The sequence below is a fragment of the Microcebus murinus genome, chromosome 3 (genome assembly GCF_040939455.1).
Source record: "Microcebus murinus isolate Inina chromosome 3, M.murinus_Inina_mat1.0, whole genome shotgun sequence".
Taxonomy (NCBI): Eukaryota; Metazoa; Chordata; class Mammalia; order Primates; family Cheirogaleidae; genus Microcebus; species Microcebus murinus.
Genome location: NC_134106.1, coordinates 113,249,994 through 113,258,984, shown reverse-complemented (window position 1 = coordinate 113,258,984; position 8,991 = coordinate 113,249,994). Strand labels below are relative to the sequence as shown.

The 8,991-nt window shown below is 39.4% G+C and overlaps 1 pseudogene; it reads left to right on the top strand.

The window, feature by feature from the left end:
- Nucleotides 1-3,316: 3,316 nt before the first annotated feature.
- Nucleotides 3,317-8,991, top strand: LOC105865409 (dnaJ homolog subfamily C member 10-like; annotated as a pseudogene).

The window sequence follows — 8,991 nt, the reverse complement described above, 5'->3', positions numbered from 1 at the left end:
ATTGTTAGACTTCATTTTTACCAGCTTTTTCTTAAAACTACATTTTACTCTGTTTTGCCTCACATTACACTTATGTTAACATCCTCTCATCTTCTGAGAAGAGTTTCACTAGCAACTGCCTATTGAAAACCGACAGTCTTAAGATTCAAGCATGATTCTGCTAGCCAAAGCTAAATCAGAAAGTACAAGGCTTAAGGAAACTTAGGGCAAATAAACGAATATTGTATAGTTTTGTTTCTCCATTAAAGAACGGACAGGACTTATAATTTTCTCCTTTCATAATATCTGAAGGATTTTTTCAATATGTCACAGTATTTCAAGAACTCAGAGTGACATAGATAATTTGATAATGGCTAATTCCTTGTGCTCTCTTATATTAATGTTTTTTGATGCTAATCTCTGAAAGCATTAAAGATATTCTAAGAATTTTTGGTTGAAGAAAGCTGATAATTGTCATTCTTTATCACTTATGCTATACTTTTCATAATATAAATGCCCAGGCACAAAGACTCATAGTCCACAAAAACACTTCTCATTCTCAAATTTCTATTAATATTTTCATTATAGCAATTTTGTCATGTGCACTACATTTAGCATACAGTCAATTAAAATAATATATTTAGTATTGTCAACAGCATTTAGCCTTGGGGGGAAAATGCTAAATAAGATTGCTTTGTGTGAGAGAGGCTCACTCATTAAGGTAAACAATTTATTCAGGTTATTAGCTTTTCTTGTGACTAAAAAATATACCAGAGACTGTAGCACAGTCATTCTCAAACTTCTTGGTTTTGGGATCCCAAAGAGCTTTTGTTTATATGAGTTATATCTATCAATACCTACTATATCCAAAATTAAAACTAAGAACAATGAAATATATTAAGCATTTTTAAATAATACATGTTAATATAACTATTTTTTATGAAAAATAATCAATTTCCAAGATAAAATGAATGGTACTATTTCATTATATGCAAATCTCAATGTCTGGCTTAATATAAGCAAGCCGGATTATCATTTCTACTTCTGCATTCGATCTGTTGCAGTATGTTCTCTTATGAAACTGTTTATATGTTACTTTTCAATAGCTAAAAGATTAATGTTATTTTGAGCTGCTTATGCCTTGGCTGATGAACACAAATTATGTGACCCTTGGGCAGCCCACTTTGGAGCATCAGTTCCCTCATTTATTTATCAGATATAATATTTTACAGCACAGCTGAAGTGAGGATCAAATGAAATGTTTCTAAAAATGCTTTGTAAAACCCTACATAGATATTGTTATATAAAGGCCTTCACCATTCCAACACAAACACACCCTGAAGATGTGAGGCCTTCAGAAATCCCAAAATTTAAATAATGCCCCAGTTGATTCTGAGATGTAGTTAAGTCAAGTAGAACATATATAGTCCATACCAGAAACAAAGGCAAATTCACAAAAACAGGTGAGAGTTTGGCAGAACTGAGATACAACTATTATAAGATTCAGAGTGGACCTCAAAAGCACAGACAAAAATAAAAATAAATGAGATTACAGCAAGCTGTAAAAAATCTTCTGCACAGCAAAGGAAACAGACAACCTACAGAATAGGAGAAAATATTTGCAAACCATCTAAGGGATTAATAATCAGAACATATAAGGAACTCACCTCAGTAGCAAAAAACCAAATGATCTAATTTAAAAATGAGCAAAAGGCCGGGCGCTGTGGCTCACGCCTGTAATCCTAGCTCTTGGGAGGCCGAGGCGGGCGGATTGCTCAAGGTCAGGAGTTCAAAACCAGCCTGAGCAAGAGCAAGACCCCGTCTCTACTATAAATAGAAAGAAATTAATTGGCCAACTGATATATATATAAAAAATTAGCCGGGCATGCCTGTAGTCCCAGCTACTCGGGAGGCTGAGGCAGAAGGATCACTCGAGCCCAGGAGTTTGAGGTTGCTGTGAGCTAGGCTGACGCCACGGCACTCACTCTAGCCTGGACAACAAAGCGATACTCTGTCTCAAAAAAAAAATAAATAAATAAAAAAAATAAAAAATAAAAATGAGCAAAAGATCTGAATAGACATTTCTCAAAAGAAGGCATGCAAATGGCCAACAGGTATATGAAAAAATGCTGAACATCCACGAACCGTAATGGAAATGCGTATCAAAACCACAATTAGAGATCTTCTCACCGTGGTTAAAATGGCTTTTCTCAAAAAGACAAAAAAATAAATGCTGGTGAGGATGCAGAGAAAGGGGAACACTTGTATATTATTGGTGGGAATGAAAATTAGAAGAGCAACTATGGCGGGGCGCGGTGGCTCACGCCTGTAATCCTAGCACTCTGGGAGGCCAAAGCAGGTGGATTGCTCGAGGTCAGGAGTTCGAAACCAGCCTGAGCAAGAGCGAGAGCCGTCTCTACTATAAATAGAAAGAAATTAATTGGCCAACTAAAAAAATATATACAAAGAATTAGCCGGACATGGTGGCGCATGCCTGTAGTCCCAGCTACTTGGGAGGCTGAGGCAGGAGGATCACTTGAGCCCAGGAGTTTGAGGTTGCTGTGAGCCAGGCTGACGCCACAGCACTCACTCTAGTCTGGGCAACAAAGTGAGACTCTGTCTCAAAAAAAAAAAAAAAAAAAAGAGGAGCAACTGTGGAAAACAGTGCAGATGTTTCTCAAGAAATTAAAAATAGAACTGCCGTATGATCCAGGAATCCCACTGCTTGGTATATATTCGAAAGAAAAGAAATCAGTATATTGAAGAGACTATCTGCACTCCGTGTTTATTACAGCACTGTTCACAATAGCAAAGGCGTGGATCAACCTGCATCCATCAACAAATGAATAGATAAAGAAAATGAGGGTTGTCCGGCGTTCCTGACCCGGCCCCGGGCGGGCAGCACTGGTCACAGGATGTCCCTCAGCTCCGGGTTGGAGCCGGAGCCGGATCCCGCGCAGATGGCCACGTCAACCTAAGCCTACACCACCCTCCTCACCGCCGCTGCCGCCCGCCAGGCCTGCAGCCGGTCTCCCAGGCCGGGTCTCCACGCCTGTCCCACAATGCCCCGCGCCAGGCCCCGCCCCGTCTCGCCGCGGAGACCGCCGCGCGAGCAGCCGACGGGGCGGGCCGCGCCGTCCACTCTGCCGGCGCTCGGTCCGCCCGCTTCCCGCCCGCCGCGGCGGCTGTTGCGGCGTTGCGGAGTGAGTCCTTCCGTCCGCACTCAGCGTGGCGTCGGAGAGCCTGGGTCTGCCGCGGGGGCTCGAGGATGGGGGAGTGGCTGCAGGAAGCGACCCGCGACTCCAAGGTGTACTTTTGAGGGATGAAAAGGAGGTATTAGAAATGAGCTGAAGACCAGTTACGGATTAACATTTTTGGAGACAATTTTGTGATGCTCGATTCACCCTTGAAGTAATGTGGACAGAAATTCTCAAATTCACATATATCCACTGGAACCAGCAGTGCATCCTAATGTTCACTTGAACCAGAACTTGTATAAGAAAAAGAATGGGAGTCTGGTTAAATAAAGATGACTATATCAGAGACTTGAAAAGGAACATTCTGTGTTTTCTGATAGTGTCTATGGCCATTTTACTGGGCACAGATCAGGATTTTTACAGTTTACTTGGAGTATCTAAAACTGCAAGCAGTAGAGAAATAAGACAAGCTTTCAAGAAATTGGCATTGAAGTTACATCCTGATAAAAACCCGAATAACCCAAATGCTCATGGTGATTTTTTAAAAATAAATAGAGCATATGAAGTGCTCAAAGATGAAGATCTACGAAAAAAGTATGACAAATATGGAGAAAAGGGACTTGAGGATAATCAAGGCGGCTAGTATGAAAGCTGGAACTACTATCGTTATGATTTTGATATTTATGATGATGATCCTGAAATCATAACATTGGAAAGAAGAGAATTTGATGCTGCTATTAATTCTGGAGAACGGTGGTTTGTAATCTTTTACTCTCCAGGCTGTTCACACTGCCATGATTTAGCTCCCACATGGAGAGACTTTGCTAAATAAGTGGATGGATTACTTCGGATTGGAGCTGTCAACTGTGGTGATGATAGAATGCTTTGCCGAATGAAAGGAGTCAACAGCTATCCCAGCCTCTTCATTTTTAGGTCTGGAATGGCTACAGTGAAATATCATGTAGACAGAACAAAGGAGAGTTTAGTGAGTTTTGCAGTGCAGCACGTTAAAAGTACAGTGACAGAACTATGGACAGGAAATTTTGTTAATGCCATACAAACTGCTTTTGCTGCTGGTATTGGCTGGCTGATCACTTTTTGTTCCAAAGGAGGAGATTGTTTGACTTCACAGACAGGACTCAGGCTCAGTGGCATGTTGGATGGTCTTGTTAATGTAGGATGGATGGATTGTGCTACCCAAGACAACCTTTGTAAAAGTTTGATATAACAACAAGTGCCACTGCTTATTTTCCTCCTGGAGCCACTTTAAATAACAAAGAGAAAAGCAGTATTTTGTTTCTTAATTCATTGGATGCTAAAGAAATATATTTGGAAATAATACAAAATCTTCCAGATTTTGAACTACTTTCTGCAAACATGCTAGAGGATCGTTTGGCCCATCATTGGTGGCTATTACTTTTTCAGTTTGGAAAAAATGAAAATTCAAATGATGCTGAGTTGAAAAAACTGAGACATCTACTTAAAAATGATCATATTCAAGTTGGCAGGTTTGACTGTTCCTCTGCACCAGACATCTGTAGTAATCTCTGTTTTTCAGCCAAGTCTAGCAGTATTTAAACGACAGGGAACCAAAGAATATGAAATTCATCATGGAAAGAAGATTCTGTATGATATACTTGCCTTTGCCAAAGAAAGTGTTAATTCTCATGTTACCACACTTGGACCTCAAAATTTTCCTGCCAATGACAAAGAACCATGGCTTATTGATTTTTTTGCCCCTTGGTGTCCAGCATGTCGAGCTTTACTACCAAAATTACGAAGAGCATCAAATCTTCTTTATGGTTAGCTTAAGTTTGGTACACTAGATTGTACAATTCATGAGGGACTCTGTAACATGTATAACATTCAGGCTTATCCAACAACAGTGGTATTCAACCAGTCCAACATTCATGAGTATGAAGGACATCACTCTGCTGAACAGATCTTGGAGTTTATAGAGGATCTTATGAATCCTTCAGTGGTCTCCCTTATACCCACCACTTTCAATAAACTAGTTACACAAAGAAAACACAACGAAGTTTGGATGGTTGATTTCTATTCTCCATGGTGTCATCTCTGCCAAGTCTTAATGCCAGAATGGAAAAGAATGGCCCGGACATTAACTGGGCTGATTAATGTGGGCAGTATAGACTGCCAACAGTATCACTCTTTTTGTGCCCAAGAAAATGTTCGGAGATACCCTGAGATAAGATTTTTCCCCCCAAATCAAATAAAGCTAATCAGTGTCATAGTTAAAATGGTTGGAATAGAGACGCTTATTCCCTAAGAATCTGGGGTCTAGGATTTTTTTTTTTTTTTTTTTGTGAGACAGAGTCTCGCTTTGTTGCCCAGGCTAGAATGAGTGCCATGGTGTCAGCCTAGCTCACAGCAACCTCAAACTCCTGGGCTCAAGCAATCCTCCTGCCTCAGCCTCCCAAGTAGCTGGGACTACAGGCATGTGTCACCATGCCCGGCTAATTTTTTCCATATATATTAGTTGGCCAATTAATTTCTTCCTATTTATAGTAGAGATGGGGTCTTGCTCTTGCTCAGGCAGGTTTCTAACTCCTGACCTCGAGTGATCTGCCTGCCTCGGCCTCCCAGAGTGCTAGGATTACAGGTGTGAGCCACTACCGCGCCCAGCCAGGTCTAGGATTTTTACCTCAAGTGTCCATAGATCTAACACCTCAGACTGTCAATGAAAAAGTTTTACAAGGAAAAAATCATTGGGTGATTGATTTCTATGCTCCTTGGTGTGGACCTTGCCAAAATTTTGCTCCAGAGTTTGAGCTCCTGGCTAGGATGATTAAAGGAAAAGTGAAAGCTGGAAAAGTAGACTGTCAGGCTTACTCTCAGACGTGTTCGAGAGCTGGTATCAGAGCCTATCCAACTGTTAAATTTTATTTCTATGAAAGAACAAAGAGAAAGTTTGGGGAAGAGCAAATAAATGCCAGAGATGCAAAAGCAATTACTGCCTTCATATATGAAAAACTGGAAACTCCAAAATCAAGAAAAGAGAAATAAGGATGAACTTTGATGATGTTGAAGATGAAGAAAAACTTAAAAAGAAATTCTGACAAATGACATCAGAAGATACCTTTTTATTTTTATTTATTTATTTTATTTTTTTTGCCCCCCACCTTTTTAGAATATTATAACATTCGTGGTGGGAATAAATGAACATTATCTTGGACTTGTAATTAATTGTACTGCCAGAATGGTATAAAGGGCCTGCAAACTTCTATAAAAGGCCAGATCATAAATATTTTTGGCCTTGCAGAACATATATGGTCTTTGTCACACATTATTCTTTGTTTTTTAAAAACAACCCTTTAGGCCGGGCGCGGTGGCTCACGCCTGTAATCCTAGCTCTCTGGGAGGCCGAGATGGGCGGATTGCTCGAGGTCAGGAGTTCGAAACCAGCCTGAGCAAGAGCGAGACCTCGTCTCTACTATAAATAGAAATTAATTGGCCAACTAATATATATAGAAGAAAAAAAAATTAGCCGGGCATGGTGGCGCATGCCTGTAGTCCCAGCTACTGGGGAGGCTGAGGCAGGAGGATTGCTTGAGCCCAGGAGTTTGAGGTTGCTGTGAGCTAGGCTGACGCCACGGCACTCACTCTAGCCTGGGCAACAAGTGAGACTCCGTCTCAAAAAAAAAAAAAACAACCCTTTACAAAACAGAGAAATCATTCTTAACTCAGGGTCATACAAAAATAAGCCACAGGGCTGTAAGACTGTGGACCCCTAGAATTGATGTTTTGGGTGGCTGGCTCTAACATGAGCCTGCTCTGCTTTTATCTACATAAATGTCAAAGATATATAAAGTGCACTTTTCACCTAAAGTTTTGTGGCTAGCCTGAAAAGAGGCAACTTGGTTTTCAGTTACCTGTTCTCCTAAAAATTCTGTCTCTGACCATACATTGTATTCTCAAAACAAGATGTGATCAAATAAACATACCATGTTATAATGCTATATTTTAGTGAAGAGATTCTTCATTTTTTATTTCCTTTTTAAAAGTAGAAGAAATGTTTTAATTTTTCACAACTGAGACTTTTTTTTGCAAAAGTGCATAAATTCTGTAGATAGCTACATCATCCAGAAAAACCTAAGAAAAATTTACAGTAATTAAACATTGTAGAGTATCCCAAATATATCAAGTATTTAGAATACTATATTTTAAAGATTTATGTGTTCATATATTTTCTGAAATTGCTTTTGTAAAAATTTTCCCACTGATATTTGATTTCTGAGTTATAGTTCTAATATTTACATAGTTTTTTTTAATATAGTTCTGATTTTACACTCCTGTCCAATCAAATAGGAAAAATTTTACACATTTGTTTCACCATAGCACATAATGACACTGTGGTTATGCCAGTTATTAGTTTACTGTCAGAGGGCTGTCTTTTTTAGATAAATATTGGCATAATAACTGAGGTTATTTTTATAAGAAAATCAAGTATATAAATCTAGGATTGAGATATCTTAGTTTCTGCATTTAGACTCAGAATCACAAAATGTTTTTCTTGCATTTTAACAAAATTGTGATTAACATGTAGTTGTTTAGTTATAGTGTGTGGAATGGTAAAAATCTCAATTCATTAAAAGAGGTCAATGAATAAAAAAACTTTCAATTTAAAAAAAAAAGGAAAATATGGTATATATACAGAATGGAATACCAGTCAACCATAAAAAATGAAATCCTGAAATTTGAAGCAACGTGAATGGAAATGGATGTCATTATGTTAAGTGAAATAAGCCAGGCACAGAAAGACAAATACCACGAGTTCTCATATGCCGAAACTAAAAAAGTGAATCTCATGAGAGTAAAGTTGGTTGGTGGTTTACCAGAAGACGGGAAGGGTATCGGGAAGAAGGGATGAAGAGAGATTGGTTAATAGGTACAAAAATACAGGTAGTCAGAAAGAATAAGATCTAATTTTCAATAGTACAGTAGGGTGACTATAGTTAATTTATTGTATAGTTCAAAATAGCTAAAAGAGAAGAATGGAAATGTTCCCAACATAAAGAAAAGATAAATGTTTGAGGTGATAGATATCTCAAGTACCCTGATTTGATCATTACAAGTTTTATGTACACATGTATCAAACTATCACATGTATCCCATAAATATTTACAACTACTATGTATCAATTATTAAAAAAGATTCAGGCCAGGTGTGGTGACTCATGTCTCTGATCCCAGCATTTTGGGAGGCCAAATTGGGAGGATTGCTTGAGGCCAGGAGTTCAAGTCCAGCCTGCCTGGGCAACACAGTGAGACCCCATCTCTCTAAAAAAAAAAAAAAAAAAAATTAGCCAGGCTTGGTAGCACATGCCTGTAGTCCCATGCACTCAGGAGGCTGAGGCAGGAGGATTGCTTGAGCCCAGGAATTGAAGGCTGCAGTGAGCTATGATCACTTCTCTATACATCAGCCTAGGTGACAAAGTGAGATCCTGTCTCTAAAAAGTAATGAAAATTAAAAGATTTAGCTGGGCATGGTGGCATGTGCCTGTAGCCCAGCTACTCAGCAGACTTGAGCCCAGGAGTTTTAGGCTGTAGTGCGCTATGCCAATCAGGTGTCCACACTAAGTTCAGCATTAATATGGTGACCTCCCAGGAGTGGGGGACCACCAAGTTGCCTAAGGAGGGGTGAACCAGCCCAGGTTGCAAATGAAGCAGGTCAAAACTCCCATGCTGATAAGCAGCAGAATTGCACCTGTAAATTGCCCACTCCACTGTAGCCTGGGCAACAGAGCAAGACCTCATCTCTTAAAATGATTAAATACATAAATACATAAAATTTTTTA